General features: G+C 38.2%; 1 pseudogene; it reads right to left on the bottom strand.

Moving 5' to 3' along the window:
- Positions 1 to 16,014, bottom strand: part of LOC139709223 (uncharacterized) — a 43,108-nt pseudogene extending 27,094 nt beyond the window's left edge.
- Positions 16,015 to 18,662: the final 2,648 nt, after the last annotated feature.

Consider the following 18,662-nt stretch of genomic DNA (forward strand, 5'->3'; position numbering starts at 1 on the left):
AAAATGCATCGCGCTCTACACTGTTGGTGCAAAATTGCACCGGGGACGTTGCGGCGCTCGTTGGTGGCCGAATACTGGTGCAGTAGACATTTGCATTCAACCCTTGCATTGAATAATTCCCGTAGACACTATTTCATAGGGGTAATTGCCTAGGGGGTACGTAAATTTTGTTTTTCTTTTTTGCTTTTGTGGATACCATCAAAGATCGTACACTCATACGACCTTTGATATTTGATGATTGTTCAAATTAACATTAATTGTTTTTTTCGTTGGAGGAGCATTTTGCTCGGTCGCAGTCACACTGCACGATATGCGTGCTCAATGTCAATGCGTGTGCAAGGCCGCTGAAAATGCATCGCGCTCTACACTGTTGGTGCAAAATTGCACCGGGGACGTTGCGGCGCTCGTTGGTGGCCGAATACTGGTGCAGTAGACATTTGCATTCAACCCTTGCATTGAATAATTCCCGTAGACACTAATCATAGGGGTAATTGCCTAGGGGGTACGTAAATTTTGTTTTTCTTTTTTGCTTTTGTGGATACCATCAAAGATCGTACACTCATACGACCTCTGATATCATCACACTCTCGGCTTGCTATAATCAAAATATCCCGCAAGAAAACGGCGTATTTCTCGATTTTTAGCACTTTTTCCGCGACCCGTCGCGTAGACAATACTCTTAAAACTGGACTTAATTCGCGCGCGCTTGGAAAAGTTCCGATTCTGCACTTTTGACGGTGGAATTTGGGATTTTCGATGGATTTTTGGAGGAGACTTAAGGACTTTCCTGTACGTGAATGAGTGTTAATACCGTATGTGTAATGATGTGATTTGCGTGTGATGTGACTGTAGAAGCAAAGATCGTACACTTCAGTGTACGATCTTTGGTAGAACTCACTGGCTGGTGATAAAGCACACTGGCAATTAAGTGGCCGAATTCTGGTAGATGACCGAATGCACATTATGTTTACCCCGACTTTGTACTTAGGCGTGGGTCTGCCGCCTTTGACGGCCCCTCTCTAGTTTTACTTTGTTTTTGGATGTCTCAGCCATTCCAAAACCGATTTTCATCAAATAAACTTCGAACTTATTTCTTCTTCGCAAAGCAAAATCATTTTTGAATACTCATATCATAAAAATGTTGTATCACACAATTATTCAATCTCATTTTGATTATTGTTCTTCTGTATGGGCCAGTGCTAATAAGTCACATCTGAATATACTTTTTATTTTACAGAAAAGAGCTTTGAGAATTATTCTAAATGCTGATATGTTTGCACGAAGTGATGAATTATACAATCAGTCAGGAATTGAACCTCTTCAAAGGAGATGGAAAAAAATGAATCTTATCCTCCTGTTTAAATGTATCCATCATACTGCTCCTGAATACCTTGCCAATCGAATATGCATGCAAACTTCGCAATATTCTCTCCGTAATACTTTATGTAAAATATTTTTGCCAAAACCAAATACAAATTTTAAACGGAACAGTTTTTTATATTCTAGTGCAATATTGTTTAATAGTCTACCGTATGATATTCGTTCGAGTGATACAATCTGTATTTTTAAACGGAATATAAGAAGATATGATATGTTTTGAGGCTGCGTTTTAAATATACATCTTTTTTTTTGTTATTATACATACATTGATTAATATTCATATCACGAATGATTGTTTGCATACTCTGGCAGAAAATTCAATTCATCTAGGCCCATTTTCCATGCTTTTGAAGTGAATAGGAATACTTGTATTTTTTATGTTGAGTATTTTTATTTTTATTCTTGTTTGTTTGTTGTATACAGTTATTTATGTAATTTGTATTTATTGTTTTACCCTGTAAATCATTGTATTTTTATGTGGACCCCTTTGAAAATCAGTCTTGTGCTGAAAGGGCTATCCACCCTGTGAATGGAAATAAATAAATAAAAAAATAATAAACTTGTCTTAGAATGGTGTGCTCTGCACTATTTCATAAGAGGTTTCTTGGTGTCTCGAAAAAAGTTAAAAGCCCAATCCTCGCCTTCACCAATACTATACCATCCCTTTAACAATTCTTGTCATACCTGGTATATTTCGAATTCCATTTTCCTGTTACATTAATTTGTGGTTGCGTTTTTCTTACATCACCGCTTACAAACTCCAGTGTAATGTTTACATGGAGTGATAGCATTTCATTTTAAAGGAATACATGCGTAGGATCGTATGCGTATTCAATAGTTCATGCTGTGAAAAGCAGTCTATGTGGTCGTAAAGCTGCCTAGATGCACTTTCCATTGATGACTTGCATGGTAAGTATGCGATCCATTCATGCCGCAAAGTAGAGTTTTGAAAAAACATTTTAATGGGTTTGGTTCCAGACAATCGAGATTAATTATTTATCTAAGAAGAGTAGATGTCCTGCTACGTGTCATGCCAATGCCAAATGTCTTGAAAATAATGGGGGTTATACTTAATTCCTACTTCTGAACTTTCAGGGATTTACTACTATATTGTAAAAGATTGCAAGATTCGCTATTACCAACGGCTACTCTGCACGTTTAATAAGAGTGATGAATCTACACACAAGAGTAAATGGAAAATGGGTAAGGGGGGGGGGGAGTTAACAGACAAATATGACTAACAAAGTGAAGACTGTCAGTTCCTTCCAGCATGTAAAAAAAAAGAAGACTGCTATTAGAGAATTCTGGTCTGACTAGTGCGAACTGTTTGTCCTCTTCATCGTGGCTGAATGCTAGTAATATTTGACCAGTGCACGGAAATAGACAAAGAGAGGTCCGTTTTATTTGATTTTGTGCTTAAGTTTCCTCACTAGAAAATGGTAGTTCCCTCTTTCTGTCTCCATCCCTTTCAGCTCTCTTTATTGTAATTTGTTCCCCGCATCTCTTTCTGTTATAATTTCTTTTTTTGAGCCTTTTTCTTTTCGACTAGTTCTACTTGTGTTGTCTTTTGTCAGTCTAGATTGGAAAAGAAAAGAAAAATAGCGCTGAATGAGTCTGTTCTGTCTTTCCTGTTCAAAACTATGAATGCTTTACATGCCACACATTTGTTTGTAACGGTTCACTTATCAACATCGTTTCTACTAGTTACTACTGTAGACATTCGTATGTGCAATGTCAGCCGCTTTATCCTAACTTGCATCAGAGGTTACAAACCTCTTTAGCAAAACGCTCAAAATTTCCTCTCAAGGCAGCATTTGTTCATTAACAACCGTACCTTTTGGAACTGCCAACTGACTTCACAACTAGAAATTAAGATATAAACACAAACCTCTGGCATGATGGCTGGAGTACATTCACCTTGAAAGAAAGTTATCTCTTCGTCAGGAATATGTTCACGCCAGTTTACTCAGTTGTATCTTCAGAAACCCTATACGGAGACGTGCACACTATAACAAATCACTGTTTTCAAGTTGAAATTTTGAGCCACATTTTATATGATTTTTTATTACATTATTACTTGTTGATAAATTCCTATAAAGTGGAAGATTAATATCCTTCTCAGCTCTAGTTTTAAGTCCTTATTTTCTCCTCATCCAAGTTGTTTACTCATACCCTTGTGAGCTCATGCATCATGTGCCTCGTGTGCATTGGTATTGACCCTTCAACTCCTCCTCCTTCACCCTTCGCGCCTTTTCTTGTCCTTTCCATACTTTCTTCCTGATATTCCTTCCCCGCTTATCCTTTCCTATATGTGAGAGGTGCCTAGTTTTTGTTTGTTTGTTTGTGTGTGTGGGTGCATTTTGTGTAGTTTTTCTGTCGCTTTTTCCTTCTTTTTTAAGGCAATTTTCTTTAGTTTTCTTATAGTTCGATAATTAGTCAGTGTTAATGAGGTTACTTACATGACAATCTTTTCAACAGTCCCCTCGATTTCCAACAGCTTTATCTCGTTATAGTCATAAAAGTCTCAGCACATAATTTTACTTCCATTTACAATATTTTCCCTGATTATGATGTTGTACTGATGTAAACATGTGAAAATTTCCCTGTTATTTCTTCTTCTTTTTTGGGGGGGGGGGATTAAATTTTAAAAAGTTCTTATAAGGATCACGAGTCAGCGAAACATCTACTTTTCTGACAGTCACTGGGTTCGTTTAACATGTAAGGTACACATTATGAAAAGGAGTGTTCAATTCCGTTTTTCTTTTCATTTCAAACAGAAATCTGAGTAATTTTATAAGTTTAACGAGTAATCTTATCATACGATTGACATCTACATGTAACGAGAAAAAAAAAGAGATGTGATTCTTCATTTAACCTGCTTAAATTTGGTATTTTTACTTCAAGAAATTCGGATTGTTTATTTAAGCTCGAACTATATGCAGGTTTTTGCCTATCATGGTAAATACACACACGCACGCACATACACACACAGACACACGGGAATGTAAAGAGTATTTTAAACCTACCAATCAGCCATTCGATAAGCACTTTGCTGTCTGTAGCAAAACAATGTCTTCATGAAGTTTGAATTTACTCCTGACAATAAGGCCGTAACAAAATCCTTGATATTGACTCATATTAACCCTTTGTTCGATTTGTAGCAATATGATACACAGTCTCCATATAATTATTGAATAATGTAGTTATCCACAAGAGAGTATTTTCAGAGGATTTTACGGGTCATCTTAAAACATAATTTGTTCATACATCCTGATAGATAAGGTAAAAATGGTTCATTATTATTTCGAATACACAAACTTTCACGATTGTGTTCCAAATTTGCAACACTTCTCACCGCATTTTTCTTTCTCAGTTCCTCTCTGCTTGGTTTTTGTAGTTCACCGGATGTTCCTGTTGACAGAAACCCCCCTCGCTTTCCACCCTCACCACGGACGCTCATCCTGCTAAATTCTACATCATCGTCCTCATCGTCGACGTCCGATACGCTTCCTCTTCGACTTCTTCGGGACGATCCAGGGAGCAGGAGGAATCGACCATTGGCTGGTTGAAGTTTCCACTGATTTAAAAAATCGTTGTCTAGTGACGAAGAACGGCGCGATCTCGGACGGCGTCTTCGCGAATCCGGATCCCCCTTCACAACAGTATTGATAAGAAGCTGTGATCGACTGCCTCGACGACTGCCCGTCTCCATCTCATCATCTCCAAATACTTCTTCTATAGATTCCTCGATAATTAGGTCCTGACTTCCAGTCCTTTGTCGTCCTCGGTATCGTGTCTTCGAGATCCCAGGTATTAGAATGCTTCCTCGACGGACGCGACCAGCATGTATATCAGGGTCTTGTTCGTCTTCATCTTCGTCTTCATTATTTTCGATGTTTAGACCAGTTTCTTGAGCATACCGACGACGGCGTCGACTTCGCAATCGTCTGCTTGTTTCACGACTTCCACCTCCTTCTTCCTCGGGGATTTCAGTTCGTATTCGAGGGATGGTGTTATCGCTTTTGCTCCGAGCCCTTTCGTATCCCAGTTGAGTTTTATTTCTCACTTGGTTTGAGAACCTGCGAATAGCATATTTTTCCGTCATCGTAGTCGGTATCACGCCCTCGGTTCTACTAATCTGACCTTCTAGCCAGCCGTCATCATCCGCTTCTTCCTCCGCGATGGCTGGGTATTCCGGTCCCATCGTCGTCTTCTTCTCAAGCATCTCTCGGAGTTCCTGGGTGGAGCGTAGCCTTATTTTCCCCTTGTTGCCACCGATGGTCACCTTGGTGACGACTCCGTTTAATCTTGAGAGAGATCCTTTGACATTTTCATTTTGATTCGTAAGATCATGAGTGTTCTCTTTTCTTATGAGCACTTGTGTATTCTGTCCATCTAACCCTTCTTGGTCTATGGAATCCACATCCTCAACAATCATGGCGGAATTTTCAGTCTCATCTGACGCCATGGTTTGTCTTGAGGAAGAGAACTCCTCGACTGATGGAATGGAGTGGCCGAATAGTGTTTCCTTCCGCACCTGCCCTGTCGTATTCACGTTTCGAGCAACATTCTGAATACGAACATATTGTCACTCCCTCGTAGAAGATAGTTTAAACTTTTTGATGCCTTGACTTTCAAACGTCTGTGATTTGTCGTCGATATGTTTCCATGCATTAGACAAGACAGCGTGAAATCTAAACCACAAAAGAGTCCTCGTCGATTCTGTTCAACAACTGGTCTATTCCAATGTTTTGCTGTTATGTACCACGGATGAAACCAATGATGTGTTGGTCTGTTCATCCATAATAAAACAATCCGCAGAGCTTTCAAACGTATGCAATCAACCAGCGCTTCAATAACTATAGCAGCATTGCGAAACCTTAGTAAAGTTCGTCTTCGATAAAAGATCAGAAAAGGTGGGAGATGTGCGGAAGAGTTCTCACAACTGCGTGTGGTTTAGCTTTTTTGTTTACTTGTGTCCTAACCTTCTTCCATTGATTGTTCGGCTGGTGGTAACAGGTAGCACTCAGGAATAGTAGCCCAAGTTGGGCTGTTTACGTTGGCATGGACAACGGACAGTGATTACCCGTGTACCAAAGGCTCTCGTCGGACTCGATATAGTTTCTCTCAGAACTCCTTGTCAAAGAAGTCCGACCTATTGTATGCATCCTGTTTAGTCCCCCTTCTTTGGCCTCTCTCTCTCCATCCCTCTGATCATGCATCTTCTTTTCTCTCTCTTTGTCCCCCCTCCCCCTCCCTCTCGATCTCTTTGTCAGGTTATCAGTGTCAGATATAAGAAACATGAGGATATACACAACAAACATATAGTAGTATTGCTGTCACCTTCTTTGCCATTATCATCTCTTTCTCTGCACATGTTTTTGATCTTTAAAGAGCCCCTAAATCTTGTTTTGAATTAGCATCGTCTCATATGATATTTATGGTACCAGTGGCGGATCAACTTTATTTTTTCTTAAAACAAAAGAAATTTTAAAAAAATGGAGGGGTGAGTGCGCTTCCTTTAATGTTGTTAAGGCGCCCTCCCCCCTTTTACGGAATTCCTGGATCCGCCCCTGGGTGTCACCCATTCACACATGTGACATCATTCTTCTGAAGGCTTATTGTACACCTCTTGGTTGCACAATTAAGATGGCATGCAATACTGATGGCAAGTTGTGACTGAGTTTGCAAAGCAACATTTATCACGTCTTCATTATTTGTATATTTCGAATATTCAATTCAATTCAAGTCATGCTTTATTTCATTTTTTCGAAAAGAACATAAACATTTCACTTTCTTTGGTAACAGAAAATAAGGTTGCATAGTCAAAACAAAGTAAATTGAGAAAAATATAATAGAGGAACCTTAGGATAAGAAATACGTTATAATGAAAATTGACTGAAGTGATAAAGACGATATAATACGTAAAACATCGAAAATGGAGGGACCCACTAAAAACATGCAAAATTTGGAGATGAAAGGAATAGATAGTAACCCACTTCCCTCTGAAATGAACTTACATACAATTCTCAATCTAAAGGAAATGAAAATTTAAACTACTAAAAGGTATTAACAGGGCTATGTGACTATGGTCATGTTTCACTTTCGAAAAAAAAAAACCAATTCTTTTTATTTTATTATTTTTCTATCTGATGATCATTTCTTCGCCTTAACGGTGCTTGCACAGACGATATTAGTATTCTCTGACCCAATCGAGAAACAAAAGGTTTCTGTTTTCTAAAATTACATTTTATTATTCACAAAGAACACTTACATCATGTACAAAACATGTCGTCAAGGATTGTCTCACATTTTAGACCCTTCTACTTCAACCATCAGATGCCAAACGAAATTGACGAAACTTACTCAGGGTATATGTGACAGTCACAGGATTATTCACCATTACAGGTAAGAATGTTACAGGTGAGAAGTTTGCAAATACAGTTGGCAACTTCAACAAATATATCACACTCAGTTTTCAAAATACTGTTGGTTCATTTCACAGAAAATTTGTAACAAACCACCATTTCCCCAACATGTTTTATCTAACTTTAAATGGAAATGTGGAATCATGCAAAGCTGTACAAATCAAATTTCGGACCCTCATTTACCAATTTACCAGGTCTGGAAAATATTCATGATATATTCAGTACACTATGATAGAAAATAAAAAGTAAAAAACAATTTCCCAGTGTTGGTTGAATTATACGAAAGGTCAATGAAAATCCGGAAGTACGGTTTTTTGCTGTTGTTGAAAAACCAACTGCTACTGTATAATAGTTAACCAACTGAATTTACCAAACATTTCAAGAGTGGACATCTTCACAATAATATATTCCTCGTTCATCACCGGATTCTGAAGTGAAGTTAAGATCTCTCTTCACAGCATTTTGTAATCTATAATTCACATTGCATGAGCGCGAGTGTGACTCATATCTTCGTTATATACTAGTATGGATGATCCTGGGGAGAATTCTGTCTTGACTCTTTACTTGCTAATAGGGTCTCTAATAAGAACAGTCACTTTGTGACGGGCGCATTTTAATGTACGTCCAACAAACTGTCCAACAGATCGCGATAGTTTGAGGACTTTTGCGAGGCATCAATCCCAGCATCAATATGCAATGGAAACAAAGGCGCATGAGATATTTACAAAAACCGGCAACAAAGGCTTCTGGCTCTGTCGCCTTTTGAATGCAACAACTGAGCAACCCACTGCTTGTTTAGCTATTCAAAGGGAAATGGTACCGCCGTCGCTTGATGAGAAGACTACTATAGTTCGTGACGTCACATATGGAAAACAGTAATACAGAAAATGATTAGAAACTCAATATTTTTTCATTTTTATTTTGCACAATGATGGAACCCTAGCTTGAGTCTTTCAGAGAGCAGATCGAGAAAATGTGTACTCTTTACAAAAAAAAAAAAATGTAATTTTATAGAACTTTCTTTATATTTCCTTTATATCGTTTTTCATATGTGACGTCATGAAATATGGAAGTCTTGTCATCCCTGCAGCGAAGGCGGTGCCAAATTTAACAATTCATAACTTTTAAACGGATTGTCCGATTTTCCTCAAACTTTCACTGATGTGTTCTATGATAGTATTGCTGCATTCACTCAGTCCACCTGCTTTTATTTGAGTTTCGTTTCCCTTTTAACAGTTCATTTAACTGACAGGCGAGGGCGCTCTTCATGATTGTGCCTCTCCATTACAGAGGTTTTGCACAGGGGCTGGACCACTAGGGGCTGGACTAGCGCGCTGGTAGCGGCGCGAGTACTGGTACAGGGTATCATTATGAAAATGTTATATTATTTTCCAGGGGCGAACCACGTGAAATCGCAGCATTTGTACCGTCGCGTTTAACATTGAGGAACAAAGCGAGAGATTAACCCGTTAAAGGTCACTTAAGTTAAAGGACAAGAAGGCAAGACTTCAATACAAACCTTTAATTCCACGGTGTTCATCGGATCTTGTATTGTGGAAGGAATAAGACAATTTTGAGTCCAAAACCTTTCATTGCTAATAATCTGCGTATCCGAAATCTTTAAAGATCTCTAAAGCCTGTCTGCTCTCACTGTGGGACTGAACGACTGTTGTGGGTCTTCAAAACTTAGGATGGCTCATAATACAGGAGTAGCTGAAAAGTGAAAGTATGTAGACTTTTCTTTATATTCTCTTTTATTGTTGTCCACACACGATGTCATAAACTGAAGTAGTCCCCCTATTAACAACGCCAAAACTTTAAAAAAAATAATAACTTTTGCATCGATTGTCCGATTTTCTTCAAACTTTCACTGATGCGTTCTACTAATGTTGCTGTTTTCACTCAATCCACACTGCTCCTTGAGTTCTGGTTTCCTTTAAAGTCCATTCAGTCTTGTTCGAATTCGCCTTGCCGAGTTTTTTTTTTTCTCTCTCTCTCTTTATCGGAGGGGTGGGAGCGGGAGGTTGTTGTTGTTCTTGTGTTGTTTTTTATGTTTGTTTATAATGTATACAGAAAGAAGAATGATGCTGTGTTTGTATAATTATGTTTTCTTTCTTTGTGATCTCGTATAATAGGTGTATACAATTTTATGTATATTTAAAATTCATAACGTGCGATTTTGATAGGCACATACTGAAAAAAAACACCGAATATATAATATGTCTGTCAGTTTGTCTGTCTACCTATTGTACTCATATATACTTATGAAAACTGTAAAACCTATAATAGTAAATAAAACAATTAAAGTTGAATATGAATTGAACAGTTCCATGACATAATGCCCCTGCGACAATTGCTTTCATGAAATGTCTGCACGAAAAGCCAAACATAAATTCACCTAACCCTAATCCTCACATCAAATTAATCTAAATCCCAATTGCCATCCTAACCCTAACCCTTAGTCCTTGGAGGAAATAAGACCGGAGCAATTGCCGCAGGAGCAAAATGTCGTGTTACCGAATCGACAAAATGATACGTTACGATGTCATTACTATTTCTTTTTAATGAAGTTTCATGGCACATAACAGTTTTATTGGAACAATATTGATCGAAAACATCTAGATGACGTTATTTCTTTACCTCACTATATATTTCTGCACTAAAGTCTTCGTTCAATAATGGTCATAACAATAATAATGTCAACAATTTAGAAGGCCAACTGCAAAATATTTCTACAAACTTTACAGATAGTACACCATAGCAAAAGAAACAACACATGCATAAATGTTTAAGAAGTAACATAATCTAATCGCCAATCTCTCCAAAAGATGTATTGCAATATCATAACAATGGTGAAATTTAGTGAGTACACTGTATGTTGTTGCTTTTATGGCCATGTAAAATCTAGTTTAAAAAGTTCTAATATATGAATAATTTCTTTCTGCACAGTACTATTTTGTCAAAAAGACAGTCGAGGGAAAGCCCAGGGCTAAGAAAATTTGTTGGTTTGATTGGTTTAGTTTGGTATGTAGGGATAGAGAGAAGCCCTTGGCTCACGGATCACCATCCAGAATATCTTTCGAACATTTATGTATCAAGATTTTGATTCGAGTGTTAAAGCAATGGTTATTTCCCTCCGACAGCTCAGATAACATCGATAACTACCATCAGTTACTGATAATGCTCCTGTGGAAGATCGAACAATCCTTGTCTTTGTAGTCAAAATTATTTTTTTTTTAACCGGATTATTGTGCTGCATTTGTTAATATTGTCATTTCACATTAGTTTTCTTCTGTTTCTTTAGTGTTTACAAAACCTTGACACTGTGGCTATGAATAATGAATATTCAAATTGGCCGCACACAACACACCATGCAGGTCACAGCTGCGTGCGGGGAATCCCCACTGAGCTCTAGGTGCATGACAGTGGGTATTGCGAACTAACGAAAGTTGCCTGCCACTTCCATATTCTGCCATCGATTATAAAAAGGAACCGATCCCCTATTTATTAAGTATTATGAAGCAGGCTTGCAGTGCACAATAAAGACTGTTTGACCAGGGAGGTGTTAAGCAGGGTTCCCACTTTGCCGAGTTACAGTGCCGAGCTTTGGCGAGTTGTGGCGAGTTGCCTCAAATGGGCACCCGTGATAACTCGCGTAAAGCTCTTCATGTATACTAACTCGGGATAACTCGCGACAAGTCGCGTAACTCGTGGTGAATCTGCAAAACTCCCCTCGAACTCGCGAGTGGTTCCAAAATTTGTGAACATGTTTAAAAATTTCGATACCTCGAAGTAACTCGTGCTGAACTTTTTAAAATTCGTAATATACTCGTACTACTCGTAACAAACTCTCAATACTCGGACGAAGCTCGCGATGAACTTTTCGTAAACTCGCCACCTTCAAGTATATACGTGAGTTCTGCTAGAGTTTTCAAGAGTGCGATACGAGCACTACGACCCTACTACCAGTATGTGGAAGGGGGAGTTGCCCTCGAGCTAAGCGCGAGTTTAGATCGAGCTCTGCGACTTACAACGAGTATTGTATTAGCTTATTGAGAGTGCATTGCACTGACCCATTAATATGGAATTATTCACATTTTCCCAGCGTTTTCATGACAAGTGACATTCATTCAACCCTACACGCACGTTCACCTGCACAAATAGGCCATTGCCATTACATTTCTAGAACTACGTAAAGAAAAAAACCGGAGAAGGAAACGGAGATCAATCAAGCGATGGTAGAAGAAGAGGTAGAAGAGCAGGAAGAGACAGTAGAAACAGAAGAGATCATCCGTGATGAGCTATCACAGAGGCAGTTTTATGTTTCCAGGTTAGCGTGCCTGGTCAGTGACGGGGCATTAATCTGCACATTATTTATACTTGAATATGAGACCGTTCTGAAGTAAATAATTTTCACACAACAGTAGATATATAATGTACTCTTAAATGAATCCCACAAGGATTGGAACAATCATCCCTCAGCATTCCCACTGATTCCCACTGATCGGTTACTAGCCATCCCCTTTAAAATTTCAAATTCCAGAAATTTCCATTTCATTACAGACTAAAGGGATTACCCCTGTCACTGGATACATTTTTTCAACCGTCAATGACAGAGCTCACTCTCCACTCCCTGGGGAGCATTCAAGCCAGGCGCTATTCTAAAGGCGCGCACCTGCTGATCAACCGACATAACCATATTCATCCTGTGTGTGGACAATGTTCTTCTTTATGCTGTTGTATAATAGGTGTATTCAAATATAATGTACACAGTAAATTCAATAACTGATTTAACTGTTATCATGTATATGATGGATTTGGCCCATGGTTACTTTTAATTTACAAGTGTGTTCCAAAATGCGATTTTGATAGACGAAAAAAAAAACGCCTGAAAAAATACAAATGTAGAATGTGTTTATCAGTTTGTCTGCCTGTCCATATACTTATGAATAAAAATGAAAACAGTATAACCTAGCAAAATAGAAAATAGAACAATGAAAGCTTGATAAGAATTTAACATTATAATGATACGTTATGATATTGTATAATTCCACATTACTGTTTTCTTGAAACAATATTGCCCATACGCATCTAGATAACGTTATTTCCTTACCATACAACTTTCGTATTTAAGTCTTTGTTCAATAATAGTCAGAAAAATCATAATATAAACAATGTGGAGAACCCAGTACAAAATGTTTCTGAGAACTACAGATAGTAACTCCATTGACAATCAGCAAAAGAAACCAATATATACATATTTTAAAATTAAATTAACTCAATTTTTAATCAATCATATAACATAATAGATTTTCATCTCATTTCATTTCATTCATTCACACTCATACAACTCACAACTCATACAGACAGTGTTGTGTTTATAACATCCGTCCATTACAACGTAAAGTTACACAAAAATCATAAGTTATTAATTCGGTATATACGAATAACATTTACGTAGCACAAAATCAATTGAAATCATTCTCAAGTACATTACATTCATGGCTGATAAATAAAATTGTGTGTGGTGGGAACATACATAGAAGCAGATGTTTGTGGGAGCAGGTTCCCCGAAAGAAAGTCAAACACAGGCTGTTACACTCACATACACACACTTTGCACGCACGCAAGTGCACCTGGACAAGCGTGCGTGCACACACACACACACACACATGTTGTCTCTCAGGGTTCTTGTGCCGTGTTTGCATCAAACTTTATGGCCTTGTAAGATCTAGTTTAAAAGGCAGAAATGTTTTAATAATTCCTTTCTGCACAACATCATTTGGTTTTAAAAAAAAAGAAAAAGACGGTCGAGGGAAAGCCAAGGCCTATGAGTGATTCTTGGTTTGTTTGTTGATTTGGTTAGGGATAGAAAGAACGAGCCCTAGGCTCACGGACCGCCACGAAGCAAACTCCTTCGAACATTTATGTATCAACATTTTGATTCGAGTGTTAAAGCAATGGTTATTTCCCTCAGAAAGCATATCGATAACATCGATAATGATATTCCAATGAAATATCAAACAATCCTTCATACTTTGTCTTTGTATTCAATATCGTACTTTTTAACCGGATTATTGTGCTGCATTTGTTAATATTGTCCTTTCACATTAACTTTCTTTTGTTTCCTTTGTACTTACGAAACCTTGACAATGTGGCTATGAATAATGAATATTCAAATACTTATTGGTCGCACACCCTACAGCAAGTCGCAGCTGCGTGCGGGGAATCCCCACTGAGCTATAGGTGACAGTGGGTATTACCAAGGAGGTTTTATACATGGAGTTCCAACTGGCTGTAATTATTCAAACAGCTGTCAGATTTCTATTGATGTACAAAAGAATTCCACAGGTGCACTTGTGCCTTTGATGATGGATGTTCCAGGCCGCCGTCTTGCTGAGCAATCTGAAGATTCATTTTGAACGTTATCATAATGTTGGCCATATTTTGCTTATTTATTTATTAAATTAAATGAAATGAAATTTCACTTAATAATAAAGCATGTAAAACAATAGTCAATTCCGTTCAGAAATTTGCGCAAAAGTGTAAATCAAAGCTGTATTATGTGAAAATGTTTAAAACTGTAGGTCCCTACCATCCTGGAAAGCTGGTTTTATCACTTTTCGACTTAATTTCCCCAAATGAAACTAACATGTAATAATCTTCAAGTATAATTCTTTATTGATAGATATATCAGATTAGTGCCCGCGTATGCCCAGTCGAGCAATTTTTATCTTCATTTCAGCATTTTTTCCTCAATTTCTGTTCGCGCATCCTCGTGTCTGTACCACCTAGCTTTTATAAGAAGGGATAGCGAAAAATAATTACTATCACAAAGACATATCTTCCTTTGAAAGTGGCTGGTGATTATGCAATGAGACACGAGTCAATTGTCTTCGTATCGGCGGGGCAGATCCTGTTTGGCACATGCTTCAAATATTTTGGAGCGGCGGCTTCGAACATAGATCAAAGGGAATAACTCTGTTGTTACCCCATCTCTTCAACCTCCTTGGTGCGATGTAGTATCTCGAGAACTTGATGATGATCGGTCTTAGATTGTTGTACTCAATGTTCCATGATCTCTCGGTGTTAAACGATGGCTGCGATCGACGTTTGCAGGGTCAAGTTAGTGTGATGCCGAGATGCCGATAAGGAACGTCAGTGATCGGCTGGTCAGTGTTTTTATCCTTGCGCTCAGCGATTCCATGGAAACGAAGACATTTTCGCCAGTAATATTGTTCCTGGTCGTCGCACAAACTCTGCATTTTAAATCAGCTGCCGTGACGTCTGCGTCACAAATTTCTCTCTGTATTTGTGAATATCAAGTTGAATGGCCTCATACACTTACATTTTCTCCTCCTTGACTGCATCAACAATATAGCTTCAACAAGTCGTGAATGGGTCTCTTCGTTAAAGGACAAGTTCACCTTCATAAACATAAGGATTGAGAAAATGCAACAATATTAGTAGAACACATCAGTGAAAGTTTGAGGGAAACTGCACAATCGATGCAAAAGTTATGAATTTTTTAAATTTTTGTGTTGGAACCGCTGGATGAGGAGACTACTACAGCTTGTGAGTCATATGCGTACAACAGTATAAAGAAAATGTAAAAGAAAATTCAACATATTTTCACTTTTTTGGCATAATAAAAGTGCACTTGACTTGCCTCTTTCTAAAGGCAGGGGGAATAATATTACCAATAACATTTGTCGGTAACGAGTCAGGGGAATGTGTACTTTTTTCAAAAGATGGAATTTTGTGAAATTCTCTTTATATTTTCCTTATATTGTTGTACGCATGTGACATCTAAGTTATTCATACACTGCAGTAGTCTTCTCATCCAGCGGGTACTGCACAAAAACTTCAAAAATTCATAACTTTTGAACGGATTGTCTGATTTTCCTCAAACTTTCAATGATGTGTTCTACTAATATTGCTACATTCTCTCAATCCTTATGTTTATGAAGGTGAACTTGTCCTTTAATGGCTTTGTTGACGTGCGTACAAATGTTACTGATCAGGTGGTGGTCGTCTAGGGTGTCATATCGGTTGACTGACGAGCTAGACTTGGAGGTGGTTTGCTGACCGAAACTTGTCGGCCCACTCCGGCCAAGGGCTGTTGATGTTCCCTTCCCTCGGGATCCTTCTTTCTCGAGAACTCTTGGTCCTCAAAACGTTTCTTCGTTGTCGAGCGGGTACTCATCCTGACGGTAGACAGTACCCTTGGTTAATCACTGAACTGTTGTAACTCAAGACTGAGGTCTGCTGCAGCAATGGGCTCCCTCAGAAAGCGTAATTTCAAAGCAACATTTGGAGAGACACTTTGGTAGACGTGTAAAACTGTGTGAAGCGCCCTCACTTGTGTAGTAACTCGTGGGCTGTATAGCTCGTGGGCTGTATATCTCGTGGGCTCTATAACTCGTGGGCTGTATGACTCGTGGGTGTCGACTCTTGACGTGCACCCCAGGCATCTGCCATCTCACCATTATCTCATCTCCCGTATAAGCCAGTTCGTAATTAGCTCATGTGCACGTTGGTACAAATGACCTTTCTATTTTCGTAGTTGGTTAGGCACTTCACTCATATTCCAAGCAACATAATGCGTACCGATAAGTTTGCCTGGCGTAACAATAAACCAGGAATTCGTGTTAAACAAAAAGTGATCATGCATAGCGAGACCAGGTGACCAGAATGGTCCTTCAAACAACCCTGGGGGAAGCATCCATTTCTTTGTTTTGTATTGAATGCATTGAAACATGTTAATATTCGTATTGCCAAATACCAGGTTTGCAGTCAGGTGGATGCAACGGCAAGTATCATGTACAAGAATTGCATGAATAATCATTATATGACACATGCTTATCTCCGTGAATTTAAAAACCATCATGCGTTTTGGTACCAATGACCTTTTACTGCTCATGCGCAAAGTAGAACTACGAACTGGCTTATTGTCTTGCACGCAGATCTTCTTCACACACTGAACGTATTATTCTTAGCTGGTAGCAAAATGAATATGTTTCATAGAACCAAAGACATTAGAACTACAAAATGGGATTGGGTGTTGAATACTAAATCATCGACATAATAAACCGATTACCTGTTTAATAAAACAATAGGAATTGGGGGAACTGTGTAAACCATCTGTCGAGTAGTTATGAGGTGGAAAGGGGGTGATCTATCATGACCACGCAGGGTGGGGGGGGGGCACTCAGGATCCTTTCAAAGGGGATTATTTATCAGCACATACATGTGTTTTTTTTTTTCTGCCTTAAAGTGGCCGCTCATAATGCTTGTTTCTACGCCATGCATGGGATCGTGGTAATGACGTAGAAGGTGTGATAAAGGTACTTTACGGAGGTAGAGGAGAATATACTTATTTTTTCATCAATAACAATATGCAGATGGCGATTGTGTTCCAGTTCGTCAATAGATATGTGAACCGTATGTATTTGTGTATATTTACATACACGTCTGCGTGCGTGTCTGTGTCTGTGTGTTTTCATTGCGTAATATCCTGCCTTTTTCATTATTTTTTTAAAGATTACAACATTATTAACAAAGCAACCGATTCAATATGTAGCGTAAGTCCCCCCCCCCCCCCCCACGGTACCCTCAGCAACGATAACTTTAAAAATAATTAATCCAAACACAATTTCAGGGTATGAAACTATAACTCATTGCCCACATCTTACAGAAAACCCCATTCAATTTGCTTCAGTGGTCAAAGAGAAAAGAGGATTTTTGTAGAGCATGTCAGGAATCCATTCCCTCCATGCAAGTTCTGTCTATTGTGTTTACACATGGAAACTTGGAAGAATCAGACTGATGACATGCTTTACAACGATCCACATTTCTCTGTGACCGCTTAACCAAATTGAATGGGGTTTTCTGCAAAATATAGCTAAGGTGTTATATTCTAAGATCCTGAATTAGCATTTAGACGGTTTAATTGTATTGGGTGTTATCAATGCAAAAATCCGATTGTATTTTTTTTTTTGGAGGCGGGGGGGGGGGGGGGGGACATAATGTATGGCTGACTTTTATCTATCTTGCGGTACAACATAAATTTAGTGTGAAGTCCAAAGGGAAAAGACTGGCTTTACTGCACAGTGGCCAAAGAAAGCGATGCACTCAAAGTAATTGATATGGAAATATCTCGGCCTCACGAGTCTTTTTTCTTTTATCCCAGAATCTTTATTTCTCATTTCATGTAAGTGTATGAAATTTACACAAACACTTTCAATATGTTAAAAGAATAAATAGAACAACTGTGCAAAATATTTTTTTTTCGAAAGTTGATTTACGAATCAATTAAGAGAAAAGTAAGTGAAAATATTCAATAAGTATTTTAAGCATAAGCATAAGAATTGTAAAGATTATCGTCTATAATCAAAACGAACAAATAATTGTAGAATCTGTGTTATCTATAGAAACAAAACGAACCCTTTTCTCCTAAATAATCACGCTAATAGGGAATAATCGTATATTTTATACATCACTTTTGTGAATTGCAATAATCTCGACGTAAGGACTTTGAATTGGGAATGGTCGCAAAGTGCTATAAATCATCATCACAAATTATTGAGCCATAACACCAATATGAAAGTTGTGAGGCGATTCCTTCATTACCTCATATAATTTGGACAGTGATAGCTTTGACCAATATTACTTTTTTTCTGGTTTTGACGAACCTGACTGATGTTACGTTTTGAAAAAAAAAAATAGTATACACAAACTGGTTTCGCGTTAATACTACATGTGAGGAAAACAAAGTGTAATGATAATGATGATCAATAAAAGCTAGTTTTTAGAGCGTATTTCAGATTTCTTTAGAATTTCACATTTCAGAAA

This window comes from Diadema antillarum, unplaced genomic scaffold, assembly GCF_040938485.1.
Source record: "Diadema antillarum isolate AM-2024a unplaced genomic scaffold, OU_Dant_1.0 seq00001416_RagTag, whole genome shotgun sequence".
NCBI classification, from domain to species: Eukaryota; Metazoa; Echinodermata; class Echinoidea; order Diadematoida; family Diadematidae; genus Diadema; species Diadema antillarum.